At 40.9% G+C, this 19,861-nt stretch overlaps 1 pseudogene; it reads left to right on the top strand.

Moving 5' to 3' along the window:
- Positions 1-19,496, top strand: part of LOC139370613 (equilibrative nucleoside transporter 1-like) — a 30,396-nt pseudogene extending 10,900 nt beyond the window's left edge.
- Positions 19,497-19,861: the final 365 nt, after the last annotated feature.

Below are 19,861 nucleotides of genomic sequence, written 5' to 3'. Positions count from 1 at the left end.
GATCGGCTCTCAGAACTCATTAAGAGCCGGCTTTTGTCTTCAATATGCATTTAAATGCTTTATTATCCAAATGTTTAAAGTGCGTGTTGGCGATGGAGAGAAACAAAATGGAACAGTTTGAGGTCATGAGGCGGACAGTCAAAAAATGTTTTATTAAAGACTATCAGAAAGAATGTTGGTACTAATTTATTTTGATCCAAAGCCATGAATGAGTGAGTAACTCATCTGTATGTACAGTAGGTGCAGAGGCTATAGTTTATGACTGCCCCAATATTTAGCAGACATCACTTGCTGCTTATATTCAGTCAACACATATATCTTAAGAATCTTCTTAGGGATAGGAGTCCCGCTAGCTAGCAATTCAAATAAATAATCATAAATATTATGGATTTTAAAAATTGATGTACATATAAGTGTATCAACTGAAAGCTTAAATTAATGTTAATCTAACTGCACTGTCCGATTTACAGTAGCAATTACAGCAAAAACATGCTATGTGATTGTTTGAGGATGGCGCCCCACATCAAAATATTTTTCCATCGGCACAGGTGTGATACAATCACAAATAACGATTAAATATCGACTTACTATTTGAAAATCTTCCTCTGATTTATCATCCAAAGGGTCCCAGCTATAACATGTAGTGTCGTTTTTGTTAGATAAAATCCTTCTTTATATCCCAAAAAGTCTATTTAGTTGGCGCCATCGATTTGAGTAATCCACTCGTTCAACTTGCAGAGAAAGGAATCCGAAAATCTACCCCTTACCTTTGTTTCAACAAGTCAAAATATGTTTCTATTTACTCCTCAGATACCTTAAAATGTAATCAAACTATAATATTTATTTTGGAAAGAAGTATGTTCAATAGGAAAACGATTTTAGCAGGTGCGTAATGTCTTCATGGCACGCACAACCTGCGGAAGCCATAGGAATTGCATCCAGGGAGCTAATTTGCAATATGACCTTTCTCTTGCAATTCGAAGAGGATGGTCTCTCTTTAAAAAATTATTTTGGTTGGTTCTCCTTTGGATTTTCTCCTACCATATCTATTGTGTTATATTCTCCTACATTATTTTAAAATTTCTACAAACTTCAAAGTGTTTTCGTTCCAATGCTACCACTTATATGCATATCCTGGCTTCAGGGCCTGAGCTGCAGTTTACTTTGGGCATGTCATTCAGATAGGAAGTGGAGAAGAAAGGGGTCTAGCCCTAAGAAAAATATCAAGAATATATTAGGGAATCCAATATGGTGTAGCAGTGGGATGTTTTGATTGTCTTGTCCCATCCCTTGTATATATCGTTTATTTCTTCGTATATATTTTTAATCTCATTTTTCCATCTACGGACTGAACATACTCTCTCCTGCAACCCACCTCGCCCAATGCGGTATGAATCTGCTATTTTTTATACTTTAGAACCGTAACCCCCTTCAAGTTAGCCAGCTACTAGCTAGTTGTCAGTTAGCCAACATCGTTAACTGAGACATCTGCCAGCTTCCGCCCGGTCAACTCCCAGCCTGCACAGCCAGCCTGCACAGCGCAATTTCAACCCAGAGCATATCGGACTGCATTTCTCCACCATATCTCCGGATTCCTACCACAAGCTCTGAACCTTTACTCCGGATCGTCACAGTTAGCTAGCTGCTAACCGAGTGGCTACTCCTGGCTAATGTCTCTGTCCCGAAGCAAGCACCAGTTAGCCTGGAGCTAGCCTCGAATGTAGGTCTATCTCCCGGCTAGCCAAATAGATCTATCAAGCAATTCCTGGGCTTCAATTACTTTGCCCATCTATCACGACTGGTCTGCCGACGTAACCGTTTGAGGTGGTTTCAACAGGCTCCCCCGTTGCGACGTCCCCCTGAGGCCCAGCTGCTAGCCTGCTGCTAACCCCGGCCTGCTAGCTGTCTGAATCTCCGTGCCTCCAGCTCGCCTAGCTACTCACTGGACCCTATGATTACTCGGTTACACATGCCTCTCCCTAATGTAAATATGGCTTGTCTAATGCTGTTTTGGTTAGTAATGTTGTCTTATTTCACTGTAGAGCCTCCAGCCCTGATCAGTATGCCTTAGCTAGCCATGTTCTTCCACCCCCCACACATGCAGTGATCGCACCTGGCTTAAATGGTGCTTCTAGAGACAAAACCTCTCTCATCGTCACTCAATGCCTAGACTTACCTCCACTGTACTCACATCTTACCATACACTTTTCTGTACTTTATGCCTTGAATCTATCCTTCCGTGCCCAGAAACCTGCCCCCTTTACTATCTGTGCCGAACGCATTAGAAGACCAGTTCTTTTAGCCTTTAGCTGTACTCTTAATCTACTCCTCCTCTGTTCCTCTGGTGATGTAGAGGTTAACCCAGGCCCTGCAGCCCCCAGCATCAGACCTATTCCCCAAGCGCTCTCATTTGTTGACTTCTGTAACAGTAAAAGGATTGGTTTCATGCATGTTAACATCAGAAGCCTCCTACCTAAGATTGTTTTATTCACTGCTTAAGCACACTCCACCAATCCAGATGTCCTAGCCATGTCTGAATCCTGGCTTAGAAAGGCCACCAAAAATCTTAACATTTCCATCCCTAACTATAACATTTTCCAACAAGATAGAACTGCCAAAGGGGGCAGAGTTGCTATCTTCTGCAGAGATAGCCTGCATAGCTCTGTTTTACTATCCAGGTCTGTGCCCAAACAATTCGAGCTTCTTCTGTTAAAAATCCACCTTTCCAGAAACAAGTCTCTCACCGTTGCCGCTTGTTATAGACCCCATTCAGCCCCCAGCTGTGCCCTGGACACCGTATGTGAATTGATTGCCTCCCATATATCTTCAGAGTTCGTACTGTTAGGTGACCTAAACTGGGATATGCTTAACACCCCAGCCATTTTACAATCTAAGCTAGAATCCCTCAATCTCACACAAATTATCATGGAACCTACCAGGTAAAACCCAGAATCCGTAACCATGGGCACCCTCTTAGATACACTTGAATTCGGAAGTTTACATACACTAGGTTGAAGTCATTAAAACTAATTTTTCAACCACTCCACAAATGTCTTGTTAACAAACTATACTTTTGGCAAGTCAGTTAGGACATCTACTTTGTACATGACACAAGTAATATTTCCAACATTTGTTTACATACAGATTATTTCACTTATAGATCACTGTATCACAATTCCAGTGGTTCAGAAGATTACATACACTAACTTGACTGTGCCTTTAAACAGCTTGGAAAATTCCAGAAAATGATGTCAAGACTTTATAAGCTTTTAATTGACATAATGTGAGTCAATTGGAGGTGTAGCTGTGGATGTATTCCGAGGCATACCTGCAAACTCAGTGCCTCTTTGCTTGATATCATTGGAATATCAAAAGAAATCTGCCAAGACCTCAGAAAAAAAATTGTAGACCTCCACAATTCTGGTTCATCCTTGGGAGCAATTTCCAAATGCCTGAAGGTACCACGTTTATCACGTTCTGTCTCCTAGAGATGACTTTGGTGTGAAAAGTGCAAATCAATCCCAGAACAACAGCAAAGGACCTTGTGAAGATGCTGGTGGAAACAGGTACAAAAGTAGCTATATCCACAGTAAAATGAGTCCTATATCGACATAACCGGAAAGGGCGGTCAGCAAGGAAGAAGCCACTGCTCCAAAACCACCATTAAAAAGCCAGTCTACGGTTTGCAAATGCACATGGGGACAAATATCATACTTTTTGAAGAAATGTCCTGTGGTCTGATGAAACAAAAATAGAACTGTTTGGCCATAATGACCATCGTTATGTTTGGAGGAAAAAAGGGGAGACTTGCAAGCTGAAGAATACCATCCCAACCGTGAAGCACGGGGGTGGCAGCATCATGTTGTGGGGGTGCATTGCTGCAGGAGGACTGGTGGACAAATAGATAGCATCACGAGAGAGGAAAAGTATGTGGATATATTGAAGCAACATCTCAAGACATCAGTCAGGAAGTTATAGCTTGGTCGCAAATGGGTCTGCCAAATAGACAATGACCCTAAACATACTTCCAAAGTTGTGGCAAAATGGCTAAAGGACAACAAAGGCAAGGTATTGGAGTGGCCATCACAAAGCCTTGACCTCAATCCCATAGAAAATGTGTGGGCAGAACTGAAAAAGTGTGTGAGAGCAAGGAGGCCTACAAACCTGACTCAGTTACACCAGCTCTGTTAGGAGGAATGGGCCAAAATTCACCCAATTTATTCTGGGAAGCTTGTGGAAGGCTACCAGAAACACTTGACCCAAGTTAAACAATTTAAAGGTAATGCTACCAAATAGTAATTGAGTGTATGTAAACTTCTGACCCACTGGGAATGTGATGAGAGAAATTAAATCTGAAAGAAATAATTATCTCTAGTATTATTCTGACATTTCACATTCTTAAAATAAAGTGGTGATCCTAACTGACCTAAGATAGGGAATTTTTACTAGGATTAAATGTCAGGAATTGTGAAATACTGAGATTTAATGTATTTGACTAAGGTGTATGTAAACTTCCGACTTCAACTGTATACACTACCGTTCAAAAGTTTTAGAACACCTACTCATTCAAGGATGTTTCTTTATTTTAACTATTTTCTACATTGTAGAACAATAATGAAGACATCAAAACTATGAAATAACACATACGGAATTATGTAGTAAACAAAAAAGTGCCTTGATGATTGCTTTACACACTCTTGGCATTCTCTCAACCAGCTTCATGAAATGCATTTCAATTAACAGGTGTGCTTTCTTAAAAATTAATTTGTGTAATTTCTTTCCTCCTTAATGCATTAGAGTCAATCAGTTGTGTTGTGACAAGGTAAGCGGGTATACAGAAGATAGCCCTATTTGGTAAAAGACCATATTATGGCAAGAACAGTTAAAATAAGCAAAGAGAAATTACAGTCCATCGTTAATTTAAGACATGAAGATCAGTCAATACGGACAATTTCAAGAACTTTGAAAGTTCGCAAATTAAATATAATGTTATTGGTCACTTATACATGGTTAGCAGATGTTAATGCGACTGTAGCGACATTCTTGTGCTTCTAGTTCTGACAGTGCAGTAATATCTAACAAGTAATCTAACAAATTCACGACGACTACCTAAAACTCACAATGTAAGGGGATGTAACAAGAATATGTACATATAAATATATGGATGCGCGATGGCCGTGTGGCATTGGCAAGATGCAATAGATGCTATAAAATGCAGTATATACATATGAGATGAGTAATGTAAACATTATTAAAGTGCCATAATTTAAAGTGATACCTTTAATAAATCCATTTATTAATGTGGCCAGTGATTTGAGTCTGTATGTTGGCAGCAGCCTTTCTATGTTAGTGATGGCTGTTTAACAGTCTGATGGCCTTGAGATAGAATCTGTTTTTCAGTCTACTGACCTCACCTTCTGGATGATAGTGGGGTGAACAGGCCGTGGCTCGGGTGGTTGTTGTCCTTGATTATCTTTTTGGCCTACCTGTGACATCGGGTGCTGTAGGTGTCCTGGAGGGCAGGTAGTTTGCCCCCGGTGATGTGTTGTGCAGACTGCACTACCCTCTGGAGAGCCTTGTGGTTGAGGGCGGTGCAGTTGCCGTACCAGGCTGTGATACAGTCTGAAAGGATGGTCTCGAATGTGAGGGTTTTAGGTGACAAGCCACATTTCTTCAGCCTCCTGAGGCAAGTCAGTTAAGAACAAATTCTTATTTACAATGACGGCCTACCAGGGAACAGTGGGTTAACTGCCTTGTTCATGGGCAGAACAACATATTTTTACCTTGTCAGCTCGGGGATTCGATCTAGCAACCTTTCAGTTACTGGCCCAATGCTCTAACCACTAGGCTACCTGCCACCCCAATACATAGGTATTAATCTTGTCCAGATGGGATAGGGCAATGCGATGGCGATTGCATCGTCTGTGGATCTATTGGGGCGGTAAGCAAATTGGAGTGGGTCTAGGGTATCAGGTAGGGTGGAGGTGATATGATCCTTGACTAGTCTCTCAAAGCACTTCATGATGATAGTCATTTCGTTCAGTTACCTTAGCTTTCTTGCGAACAGGAACAATGGAGACCGCAGACTGGGTTAGGGATTGATTGAATATGTCAGTAAACACACCAGCCAGCTGGTCTGTGCATGCTCTAAGGATGCGGGTAGGAATGCAAGGGTTAACACGTTTAAATGTTTTACTCATGTTGGTCCTCAGTCTTTGGTAGCGGGCTGTGTCGGTGGCACTGGTTTGTCCTATAGGCCACATATGCCTCATGTTTGAGCAGTTGAATTGCGACTCTACTTTGTCTCTATACAGTCGCTTTGCTTGTTTGATTGCCTTGCGGAGTGAATAACACTGTTTCCAGTTGCCTTGCCATGATTAAATGTGGAGGTTCGCGCTTTCATATATTTACCATCATTTCTATAAGGCACAACATAATCTGAAACACAACCAAGAAAAACTGCAAATGCATCCAACAAGTTTGTAGAGTCACAAGTTTGATGTAGTCATTGTGTGCTAGGAATATGGAAACCAAATACAAAAATGTTGACTACTTTAATACACTATAAGTGAATTTGTTCAAATACTTATGACAAATACTTCCATTTCTAAATGGCAAAACAGATGTGTATGATAATACCCTCAAATTAAAGGTGACAGACATTCTGTACTGTTGCCTCATGAAAAATTTGATCTCAAATCCAAAATACTAGAGAACAGAACCAAATTAAAAGATTTTGCTTCACTGTCCAAATAAATATGTAGAGTAGTGTACGAGCAGTAAATGGGGCAGATTGGGATCACTTAATGAGTAGTCATTAATTCATCAAGCGATAATTCCTTGCTGTATGACTGGACTCTGGTCAGAATTATGACTGTTTTTTTTTACAACCTCTTCAGCCTTTGGAGCTATCCTGCAGGGCAGTCTGTTTGGCATGGCAGGCCAGCTGCCTACCAAATACACCACACCCATCATGAGTGGGCAAGGCCTGGCGGGAACTTTTGCTGCCTTCTCCATGATCTGTGCTATCTCAAGTAAGTCTGAGAGGTGATACAGGGGTGGGGGGCAACAGTGGCATTCCAAAGTCAACTCTCTCTCTCGCTCTCTCACTCTCTCTCTCTCTCCTTCCCCAGGTGGCTCGGAGATAAATGACGCTGCTTTTGGATACTTCATCACAGCCTCTTATTGGCCATAATATCCTATGTGGTCCTCCCTAAACTGGTAATAACTCAACTCTGGATTTTAAGTTATTACATCAATTTGGCTGAAAAAGTGCTGAGGAGAGTTTACTCAATGATAATAAGTAATGCAAATAATGCTTTCGGGCAATTTACCGTAATAGTTACCAAACTTTGCAACTGCACAGTGTTTACTGTAAATTCATTTTTGTAGAATGCTCTGTATAAATTGTTAAAAGTAGTCCTTGTGCATAGAGTTGTATGGTTTGTTATACTTTGAAATCAATGGGTTTTTGTTGGTATACATTTTAAGGTGAAAAATGGTTACCCTTTCACAACATTTAATTCACTACTTATTGATTTTCCAGTGTCGTTAAAGGAACCAAAATGCGTAATACCTCCATTTGATCCATTCCAGTTGATCTCCTCCGTTTAACTACCATCCCCACTGTGAGATAATTTGTCGTTCTGAACCTTACTTTAGGAGTTCTACCAATATTACGAGACCCAAAGTGGAAACAGAATTAGTGATGAGGAGAACAAGCTGGATCTACTCAAGAAAGGTAAAACGACAGCCATTTCTGTTTCTTAGATTTGTGAAAATATTAAATGTAGAAATAAGACAAAGACTCGAAATTGAGCTCGGGTGCATCCTGTTTCCTTTGATCATCATTGAGATGTTTCTACAACTTGATTGAAGTGCACCTGTGGTACATTAAATTGATTGGGCATGATTTGGAAAGGCACACACCTGTCTATATAAGGTCTCATTGTTGACAGTGCATGTCAGAGCAAAAACCAAGCCATGAGCTCAAAGGAATTGTTCGTAGAGCTCCGAGACAGGATTGTGTCGAGCCACAGATCTGAAGAAGGGTGCAAAAACATTTATTGCATTCTTTGATGATCCCCAAGAACACAGTAGCCTCCATCCTTCTTAAGTGGAAGAAATCTGGAGCCACTAAGACTTGTCCTAGAGCTGTCCGCCCGGCCAAACTGAGCAAACAGGAGAGAAGGGCCTTGGTCAGGGAGGTGGCCAAGAATGCAATGGTCAGTCTGACAGAGCTCCAGAGATCCTCTTTGGAGATGGGAGAACCTTCCAGATAGACAGCCATCTCTGCAACACTCCATCAATCAGGCCTTTATGGTAGAGTGCCCAGATGGAAGCCAGTCCTCAGTAAAAGGCACTTGACAGCCTGCTTGAAGTTTGCCAAAAGGCACCTGAAGGACTCTCAGACCATGAGAAAAAAGATTCTCTGGTCTGATGAAACCAAGATTGAACTCTTTGGCCAGAATGCCAAGCGTCACATCTGGAGGAAACCTAGGACCATCCCTACGGTGAAACATGGTGGTGGCAGCATCATGCTTTGAGGATGTTTTTCAATGGCAGGGACTGGGAGACTAGTCAGGACCAGGGGAAAGATGAACTGAACAAAGTACAGAGAGCTCCTTGATGATAACCTGATCCAGATCGCTCAGGACCTCAGACTGGGGTGAAGGTTCAAATTCCAACAGGACAACGCCTCTAAGCACACAGCCAAGACAACACAGAGGTGGCTTCAGGACAAGTCTTTGAATGTCCTTAAATGGCCCAGCCAGAGCCCGGAATTGAACATCTCTGGACATACTTGAAAATAGCTGTGCAGCAATGCTCCCCATCCAACCTGACAGAGCTTGAGAGCATCTGCAGAGACGAATGGGAGAAACTCCCCAAAACAGGAGTGCCAAGCTTGTGGCGTCATACCCAAGAAGACGCAGGGCTGTAATCGCTGCCAAAGGTGCTTCAACAAAGTACTGAGTAAAGGGTCTGAATACTTACAGTATGTAAATGTCAAATTTCAGTTTCTTATGTTTTATAAATTAGCAACATTTTCTAAAAATAGTTTTTGCTTTGCAATGTGGAGTATTGTGTATAGATTGATGAGAGAAAAAAACAGTTCAATCAATTTTAGAAAAAGGCTTGTAATGTAACAAAATGTGGAAAAAGTCAAGGCTCTGAATACTTTGAATAAACTATGTTAAAACGTACCTCTTGAATTGTTCTGACGTTAGAAGCTAGTAGCTTAGTCAAGGATGCATCATGCAATATTTCCACACTACAATTGTGAAAGACCAAGTGGAACAAAAGTAACCTTGAATTTGGAGGTTTAAAATATCCCTCTGGTGGCCAAGACCTATTTTCAGAAATGATATTGTTTGGTGGACATAAAGTCTAAGATCTTTGATAGGCTGATGTGGAATTTGTTAGAGGAAATAATCACCGGACAGGACAGCTGGTCAGGTTAGGGCTAAATGTGCCAGTCTATCTTATGGGAACAGCTGTCAATACATGTAGCATTGGATCACATGCAACTGGCTGATGCACATTTTGAGACAAAGCAAAAAAATGTACTTTGAAAAAGTTTCATGTTTGCAAGTACGGCCCCAATCATGCTGTACTCCTGTTTGTTTCATTGTAAACAAACACTCTATAGCCTCAAAACATGGTTAAAACTGTAATGTTAATATCATGGATGGTCAGTCCTTGCATCCATAGCTCTGTCTATGAATTTGAAAGTGGTTACATTTCTCCAGCCCCATCCCTCAGCTGTTTACTGAAACAGTGGTCTCTGCTTTGCTATTGTTTGAACTGCAGATTGCCCCTTTAATGGATTGCCTTGTTCCTTAACCCCTCAGAAAATGCAGCAGAGACTAAACCTGTTTTCAAAAAAGGAGAAGAGGAGCAAAACGTGTCCATGTTGACCATCTTCAAGAAGGTAAATTAAGGGCTGGATTCAATCTATATTGTTGAAGTTCAACTTTATTGAATTATTGAAATGTAAAGGCAATGTTCTTCATTAAATAGTACCCGCAAAACACCAGTCTCAAAGTCAAAAGTAAAGAGGCGACTCCGGGATGCTGGCCTTCTAGGCAGAGTTACAAAGAAAAGCCATATCTCAGACTAGCCAATAAAAAGAAAACGTCAGCAAAAGAACACAGACACATGGACAGAGAAACTCTGCCTAGAAGGCCAGTTTTATTGCTTCTTTAATCAGCAATGTTTCATTGGAACACAGGAGTGATGGTTGCTGATAATGGGCTTTTGTACGCCTATGTAGATATTACATAAAAAATATATGCAGTTTCCAGCTACAATAGTCATTTACAACATTAACAATGTCTACATTGAATTTCTGATCAATTTGATGTTATTTTAATGGACGAAAAGTGTCTTTATTATATATATTTTATTTAAAGTCTTTATTCATATAAATAATCAGATTTATTGAATTCTCCATGTGATCTACAGTGCATTCGGAAGGTATTCAGACCCCTTGACTTTTTCCACATTCTGTTATGTTACAGCCTTATTCTAAAATTGATTAGATTGTTTTTTTCAATCAACACAATACCCGATATTGACAAAACAAAAACAGGTTTTTAGAACTTTTCGCAAAAGTAGAAAAAATATAATATCACATTTACATAAGTATTCAGACCCTTTACTAGGTACTTTGTTGAAGCACCTTTGGCAGTGATTACAGCCTTGAGTCTACTTGGGAATAACGCTACAAGCTTGACACACCTGTATTTGGGGAGTTTCTACCATTCTTCTCTGCAGATCCTCTCAAGCTCTGTCGGGTTGGATTGGGAGTGTCGATGCACAGCTATTTTCAGGTCTCTCCAGAGATATTCGATCGGGTTCAAGTCTGGGCTCTGGCTGGGCCACTCAAGGACATTCAGAGACTTGTCCCAAGCCACTCCTGCATTGTCTTGGCTGTGTGCTTAGGGTCGCTGCCCTTTTGGAAGGGGAACCTTCGCCCCAGTCTGAGGTCTGGAGCAGGGTTTCATTAAGCCACTCCTCAGTAAAAGGCACATGACAGTCCACTTGGAGTTTGCCAAAAGGCACCTAAAGGACTCTCTGACCATGAGAAACAAGATTCTCTGGTCTGATGAAATCGATCCTGACGAGTTTCCCAGTCCCTGCCGCTGAAAAGCATCCCCACAGCATGATGCTACCACCACCATGCATCACTATAGGGATGATGCCAGGTTTCTTCCAGACAGGACGCTTGGCATTCAGGCCAAAGAGTTCAATCTTGGTTTCATCAGACCAGAGAATCTTTTTTCTCCATGGTCTGAGAGTCCTTTAGGTGCTTTATGTGAAACTCCAAGCAAGCTGTCATGTGCCTTTTACTGAGGAGTGGCTTCCTCTGGACACTCTACCACAAAGGCCTGATTGGTGGAGTGCTGCAGAGATGGTTGTCCTTCTGGCATGTTCTCCCATCTCCACAGAGGAACTATGGAGCTCTTTCAGAGTGACCATCGGGTTCTTGGTTGTTGACCAAGGCCCTTCTCCCCCTATTGCTCAGTTTGGCTGGGTTTTTGCTCTGACATGCACTGTCAACTGTGGGACCTTATATAGACAGGTGTGTGCCTTTCCAAATCATGTCCAATGAATCGATTTTACCAGGTGGACCCCAATCAAGTTGTAGAAACAACTCAAGGATGATCAATGGAAACAGTATGCATCTGATCTCAATTTTGAGTCGTATAGCAATAGATCTGAATACTTAGGTAAATAAGGTATTTCTGTTTTTTATATTTAATACATTTACAAACATTTCTAAAAACCTGTTTTCGCTTCATCATTATGGTGTATTGTGAGTAGATTATTTTATTTAATCAATTTCAGAATAAGGCTGTAATGTAACAACATGTTAACGGGTCTGAATACTTTCCAAAGGCACTGTATATATTAAAGGGAACATAATTGAATATAACATGCTTTTAAAATTCAGTATTGGTGCACAGTTTCGACTTACAAAATCAAAGGGGACTCATTTCGTGAAACGGCCCAATTATTTTTTAAATGACAGTTTGTTAAGCTCTTTAGCATGTCGAATGACCAGTCACTTTCACAGCAAATGAGTTTTGGAGTTAAAGAAATACATATTTCATACATTTCAATTCACTTTATGAATTGGAAAATCACGAAAACCAAGACACTCTTTATATAACTCCTTAAAATGGATTAACTTGGAACTAGATTCTGCAGCGGGCTGATTTTTATCTTGAGCAGATAGTCGGGGTGCCGGAACATACTTACAAATAATTTGTAGACTGCAACTTGACCACAAGAAGCCCAAACAGACATAATGTTTGACTAAAGCATAATAGTTTCAAACCTTGCTCACATTTGTACACGATCACGCCGTGTCTCTCTATTATGCGTGGGAATAATTGGGAGCAGATTTCTTTAACAAAAATGACTTGGAGCTGATTTCCTGGTAATTTTTTAAAACTTTTATCTCCAAAAATGAAAATTCCACACAAAATTAGTATAATTTATGTATATATTTTTTCCTCAGAAAACTTGGGGGGCCAAATATACCATCGGCGAGTTAAGGAACCTTGTTCTACAGCTGATCCACATACAGCTCTCTATCTTTCTCCGGGGTTGAATTAACTGAGGGATGCAAGCACAATAGTGCTTAACAAGGGTACAGTTGAAGTCGAAAGTTTACATACACTTAGATTGGAGTCATTAAAACTCGTTTTTCAACCACTCCACAAATGTATTTTTAACAGACTATAGTTTTGGCAAGTCGGTTAGGACATCTACTTTGTGCATGACACAAGTAATTTTTCCAACAATTGTTTACAGAAAGATTATTTCACTTATAATTCACTGTATTAAATGATGTCATGGCTTTAGAAGCTTATGATAGGCTAATTGACATCATTTGAGTCAATTGGAGGTGTAACTGTGGATGTATTTCAAGGCCTACCTTCAAACTCAGGGCCTCTTTGCTTGACATCATGGGAAAATCCTCAGACCTCAGAAAAACATTGTAGACCTCCACAAGTCTGGTTCATCCAAACACCTGATGGTACCATGTTCATCTGTACAAACAATAGTACGCAAGTATAAACACCATGGGACCACGCAGCTGTCATACCGCTCAGAAAGGAGACGCGTTCTGTCTCCTGGAGATGAATGTAATTTGGTGCGAAAAGTTCAAATCAATCCCAGAAAAACAGCAAAGGACCTTGTGAAGATGCTGGAGGAAACAGGTACAAAAGTAGCTATATCCACAGTAAAACAAGTCCTATATCGACATAACATGAAAGGCCGCTCAGCAAGGAAGAAGACACTGCTCCAAAACCGCCATTAAAAAGCCAGACTACGGTTTGCAACTGCACATGGGGACCAAGATTGTAGTTTTTGGAGAAATATCCTTTGGCCTGATGAAACAAAAATAGAACTGTTTGGCCATAATGACCATCATTATGTTTGGAGGAAAAATGGGGAAGCTAGCAAGCCGAAGAACACCATCCCAACTGTGAAGCACGGGGGTGGCAGCATCATGTTGTGGGGGTGCTTTGCTGCAGGAGGGTCTGGTGCACTTCACAAAATAGATGGCATCATGAGGGAGGAAAATTATGTGGATATATTGAAGCAACATCTACAAGACATCAGTCAGGAAGTTAAAGCTTGGTCGCAAATGTGTCTTCCAAATTAACAATGACCCCAAGTATACTTCCAAAGTTGTGGCAAAATGGCTTAAGGACAACAAAGTCAAGGTATTGGAGTGGCCATCACAAAGCCCCGACCTCAAGCCTATAGAAAATTTGTGGGCAGAACTGAAAAAGTGTGTGCGACCAAGGAGGCCTACAAACCTGACTCAGTTACACCAGCTCTGTCAGGTGGAATGGGCCAAAATTCACACAACTTATTCTGGGAAGCTTGTGGAAGGCTACCCGAAATGTTTGACCCAAGTTAAATCATTTTAAAGGCAATGCTACCAAATAGTAATTGAGTGTACGTAAACTTCTGACCCACTGGGAATGTGATGAAAGAAATAAAAGCTTAAATAAATTATTCCCTCTACTATAATTCTGACATTTCATATTCTTAAAATAAAGTGGTGATCCTTTCTGACCTAAAACAGGGAATATTTACTAGGATTAAATGTCAGGAATTGTGAAAAACTGAGTTTAATTGCATTTGGCTAAGGTGTATGTTAACTTCTGTCTTCAACTGTATATCTGCAGGGGAAAAGGTGTCTGTGGTGGCCTCAGCTGGTCTAATGTGCTTTCTTCTTAAGCTCTGATCCATTTACTCTAGATCTGGGTCCTGGCTCTCTCTGTGTGTTTTGCCTTCACCATCACCATCGGCACCTTCCCGGCAGTCACTGTGGATGTGAAGTCTACCATCGCTGATGGAGGCACCTGGGGTGTGTGTGGGTGTGGGTGGGTGGGTGTGGTACATGTATGCGTGTATGTATCTATGATAAGAGCACGGTTTATGAGTCCATATTAGAGTATATGACTTGTCATTTTGCCAGCATTTACAACATGATCATATTCAGTCATTCACAACCAATGAAACACAAATGAACAGACGTGGTCTCTTATTGTACATTGCTCTCTCGTCTCAGAGCTGTACTTCATCCCTGTGTGTTGTTTCCTGCTCTTCAACCTCAGCGACTGGGTTGGGAGAAGCCTTACTGCTGTGTGTATGTGGGTAAGTCACCAAAACAAAACACTTGTAAATAGAGTGAAAGAAATTGGTCGGTTATAACGGAAGGGCCTGAAACTAACTGATTCGAATTCAAGTGTTTCATACTGTGAACTAAGGATTCCAGTTTACATGTCTGGATTACATAGGACAAATAGGAGAAAATGCCCTTGAAAGATTTTGTAGAGATTTTCATACCTGTTATAGAGCTCACCCTTGTTTGCACCCATTCAGCATCGTTCACACCCTCTTAAGCCTTATCCACGCTCATCTCTTTATATCAGCATTACATTTTCCTCCAGAAAGTTCTCTCTACTTAAACTTTTGCCCACTGAGCTTTGTCGATAGCACCAGCTACATTCAGGGCAGCAATGTTTTTGAGAGCAGTAGCAACACTTTTGCAGTTGTCCATAGATATATCGTTCCAAAAATCGGTGGTAGCAAAGATGATCTAAATAATGGGGAAGCACCCATTCTGTTATAGACAGAAGCATGTGACATAACGGACCAATAAGGACTCATCTCTCGACATGTCCAACCCCTCAATTGTTTTTCAAATGGTCCTACAGTGTAGTAGGAAGCTGTGTCCCCTGGATCCTGTAACCAGACACGGGTGTTAGGCCCGAGATGAAGTCGAGGGCCAGCAAACCTTGCAAATAAATTTTCTATACCACGGCTTCAACGCTATTATCACTTTTATACAACGGTTACCAACATATTAAAATAATTATGAACATATAATATTTTCATTACAAATTTTGTTTATTCATATTACTTCCACGAAGATATAGTCCAGAGGTTGCTACCCATGCCCACTGGTAGTTCGTTCGATTTGCATTGTTGCCAGCTATGTCGACTGGTCATTCGTTTGAATGACATCGTTGCCAGCCAATCCGACTGGTCGTTAGTTTGATTAAAAGGTTGCTACGTCAAACAATAATATTTTCTATGGAGGCTCTTCCCCTTTGTTAGCTCGCGAACTACACAGCTAACACAATCACCTCAAACTGAAGCGGGAAAGACCGCAACTAGCTGCATTTCGTTTTGTTTGACCTGTTTTTTTGTAAATGAAAAGGAATCTCCGCACACTGAGGATCAATGCACAATTTTCAATATATTTAGGCTGAGTTTTCAGTCGTCAAACCTTCATCAGAGCATATAAAAACACACTGACAGAGGCCACATATAGACAATATAAACTCTCAAATAAGTCACACTTTTTCTGAGATAATTGATTACTGATGTGCATCCTGGTGTTTGTTTTACACGGGTGTTGCTCATCACATCTGATTGCATTAACGCACGTTGCCTATATGTGGCCAGTCATTGTGTGTTTTTGTATCCTCCGATGAAAGTCCGACGACCCAAAGCTAAGCCTAAATACATTTAAAATTGTGCATTGATCTCGAGTGTGCTGAGATTCCTTTTCAATTCAGTTCTACTCTTCATCTCTTGCACTTCTGCAACGGTCGGGTTGTGACAGATTGTAAAAAAAATTCTACCAGTTTTTCTATTGACATTTATTTTAATATATCCATAAAAATAATGCTGATTCGTGATTTCGACTGTCTGAGAAAAGCTGTGTGTTCCGTCCCAACACATTCATTCTCTATGGGACGGTCCATATTGCATGTCAAATGAATGTTGCAAATGTCACAGTGGATGGATAGAAATAAAATGTTATTTGTCACATCCTTCATAAACAACAGGTGTAGACTAACAGTGAAATGCTTACTTACGGGTCCTTTTACAATAATACAGAGTTAAAGATAGACTTATTTTATAAATATGTACACCAGGAATAAATAGACAGTGGATAACAATAATGAGTAAAAATAACATGGCTATATACAGGGAGTACAAGTACCAAGTTAATTGAGGTTGCTATGTACATATAGGAAGGTGTGTGTGTGTGTGGGGGGGGGGGCATATGTAGTGTGTGTGTGTTGGGGTGTCAGTATGTGTGAGGGTGTGGGTAGAGTCCAGTGTCTGTGCATAGAGTCAGTGCAAACATTAGTGAAAAAAGGGTCAATGCAGGTGGTCCGGGTAGCCATTTGATTAGCTATTTAGCAGTCTTGTTTAGCAGTCTTATGGCTTTGGGGTAGAAGCTGTTCAATGTCTTGTTGGTTTCGGACTTGGTGCACTGGGGCCGCTTGCAGTAGCGGAGAAAACAGTCTATTGTTTGGGTGGCTGGAGTCTTTGACAATTGTTTGGCCTTCCTTTGACACCTCCTGGTATAGAGGTCCTTGATGGCAGTGAGCTCGGCCCCAGAGATGTACTGGGCCGTACTCACCACTCTCTGTAGCGCCTTGCAGTAGAATGCCTTGTGGTTGCCGTACCAAGCGGTGATGCAGCCAGTCAACGGTGCAGATGTAGAACTTTTTGAGGATCTGAGGATAAGAAACACAATTTAATACCAGGTGCAGACATATTTCTGAAAATGTGAGGACAATCAGTATTGTGACAAGATCAGGACAGGACCCATGGTCATTAGTATAGAAGGGGCTAGACTAACGTACTATTCATCAGTTGCTTACTGCTCCACCCCCCCACAAAAAAAATAAATCCCTTGAAGATAAATATACTTGATTTTGCAAACAAAATCTGTGATGTTGAAGAATCAGAACAATAAAGGTTATCCATAAGCCTTTACTGACGTGGTAAATTTACCATCTGAGAAAAAATACAGGTCAACACTGAACTACCCTGAATATAAATAACTACCTTATCTTGTGGTGACCGGCTTAAAACATACACAGCAGGAATGTTTTATTGAACATGCACTTGAGTGCTTTTCATTGAATGTGAATGTGGTGTGTCTGGCATCCCTCTACTTTCAGCCTGGGAAGGACAGCAAACTGGTGCCCATTCTTCTGGTGGCCCGTGTGATCTTCGTGCCGCTCTTCATGCTGTGCAATGTTCAGCCCCGCTACAACCTGCCTATCTTCTTTGAACACGACGCCTGGTTCATCGTCTTCATGATAGTCTTTGCCTTTTCCAATGGATACCTGGCCAGCCTTTGCATGTGCTTTGGGCCCAAGTAAGACCTCTTGCCTGGGCACAAACCCAAATAGATCAACTTTCAAGGTACCGGGCAACATTTTACTCTCACAATGACTCACGCTGTGAGCAAACTAACCATTTGCTAACTAAAATTTGACATAGATGGGATTAGTAAAAATACAACATTTCTTTATTAACAGAGAAATCCTATTGAGAGCTAGGCCTATTTTGAAAGTACACAAATTATACAAAATATACAAACACAACGTAATAATGACATAATATTTACAATCAATTTAAGAAAAGCAATCACATTCCTCAACAAGGAGCAGGTAGCCTAGCGGTTAGAGCAGTAACCGAAAGGTCGCTGGTTTGAATACCCGAGCCGACAAGGTCAAAAATATGTCGATATTCCTTTGAGCAAGGCACTCAACCCTTATTTACTCCAAGGGTGCTGTATTACTATGGCTGACCCTGTAAAACGACACATATCACTCCACCTATCTGGTGTATGTGACAATAAAACATCTTACTAAATTGAACTGCCCTAGAGGTAACGGAGCACCAGGGTGCAGAGGTCTGCAGATCATTCCATACACAGGGTGCAAAATAACTGAATGCTAATTTCCCCAGTTCTGTAGAGATCAACGGGACCTCTGGAGTTAGCCCTGTGATCAGGTCTGGTGACTCGTATAATTGAACAGTGAAGTATGGTACGGTGGACGTTTGTGCAAGAGGGCTTTATAAACAAAAAGAGAGCAGTGTTTCCATCTACGAGACGGCCAGCTTACTTTCTGCAATAGAATGCAATGATGTGTACTGAACCTGTCACCTGTAATAAAGTGAAGTGTGGTGTGGTAAAATGAATTTAATGGTTTCAGTGTAGTGGCACCTGCAGTCGTATAAATGGTGTCACTGTAGTCTAGCAATTGCAGGAAAGTTGACTGATTGATCTGCTTTCTGCTGTTCAGAAAGAGCCATTATCTATTTCTAAAGAAGAAGCCCATTTTTATTCTCAACTCATCCATATGCTTTTTAAAAGATGCATTTTGTCAATCCAGATGCCCAGATATTTATAAGCAGGGACACGATCAATGTGGGCACCATAAACCAATTACCAGTCACCTGATCCAGGACAATTTCAGACAACCTTTTTGAATGTGTAAAGATCTATCGACAGTGTTGAAAGCTTTAGACAAGTCAATGAATAGAGCAGCACACTGTTTCTTCCTATCCAAACAATTTACTCCATCATTTAAAACCAGTGATGCTGCCGAGAAGGTGCTATGCCCTGGTCTGAAGCCCGACTGATGCACATTTAGAATAGATTTTGAAGTAAAGAGAGATCTTGGCAGAGCATTAGTCAAGGATTCAAACATTTTAGCTAGGCAAATAAAGTTTAGAAATAGGGTGATAATTATTGAAGTCACAATGTCTGTTAGAAGGACAAGGCATAACACACATGGTAAACGCAAAGCAATTCTGCCCTACCAAGCAAAAAGGCATTAACTGCTCATAGCGTGGAACTGAGAAAATTGCTTTCATTTAGTTTTTGGAACTCCTGTCTATTTAAAATGTTATGGTTAGTTTACTCACGTTGCAAGGGTCAATACGAGAGAAAAATATCTCCCAGGTTGACAGAAATGAGGTTGCTCCTCAAATCTTACCACACCTGATCGGCTGTCATTCTCTCTCTCCACAGAAAAGTTGCTGCTCATGAAGCGGAGACAGCTGGAGCCATTATGGCCTTCTTCTTGTCCCTGGGTTTGGCTCTGGGGGCGTCCCTCTCATTCCTCTTCAGAGGCCTGGTCTAAAATGGCGCCCTGTAGAGAACATGACCCCAAAACCCCAAATTGACCTATAAAACTTGCATTGTAACAAATTGTCTGAAATGTATTTGTTTATTTTTTAAACAAACGATACTGATTCACCTCAAATCTGGTCTTCCAAAGAACGGAAGGTGGTAAGCAGCTCAAGGCCAGGATTCAAACTGATAGCACTTTGTTGGCTATGCGCTATTTAAAGGTCATTTTCTGATTGTACCGACATATACAGCGTTTACCGTGAATGCGGTCTCCGTGAACACAGGAACATTACCTTTAACAGCCGGTAGTGTGAGGATTATTTTGTTTGAAAGCTACCAAACTAACCAAAACTGAATTACGTAGAGCATTTGTGA

This window comes from Oncorhynchus clarkii, chromosome 17 (assembly GCF_045791955.1).
Source record: "Oncorhynchus clarkii lewisi isolate Uvic-CL-2024 chromosome 17, UVic_Ocla_1.0, whole genome shotgun sequence".
Taxonomy (NCBI): domain Eukaryota; kingdom Metazoa; phylum Chordata; class Actinopteri; order Salmoniformes; family Salmonidae; genus Oncorhynchus; species Oncorhynchus clarkii.
This window is presented reverse-complemented; position numbering and strand designations above follow the sequence as displayed.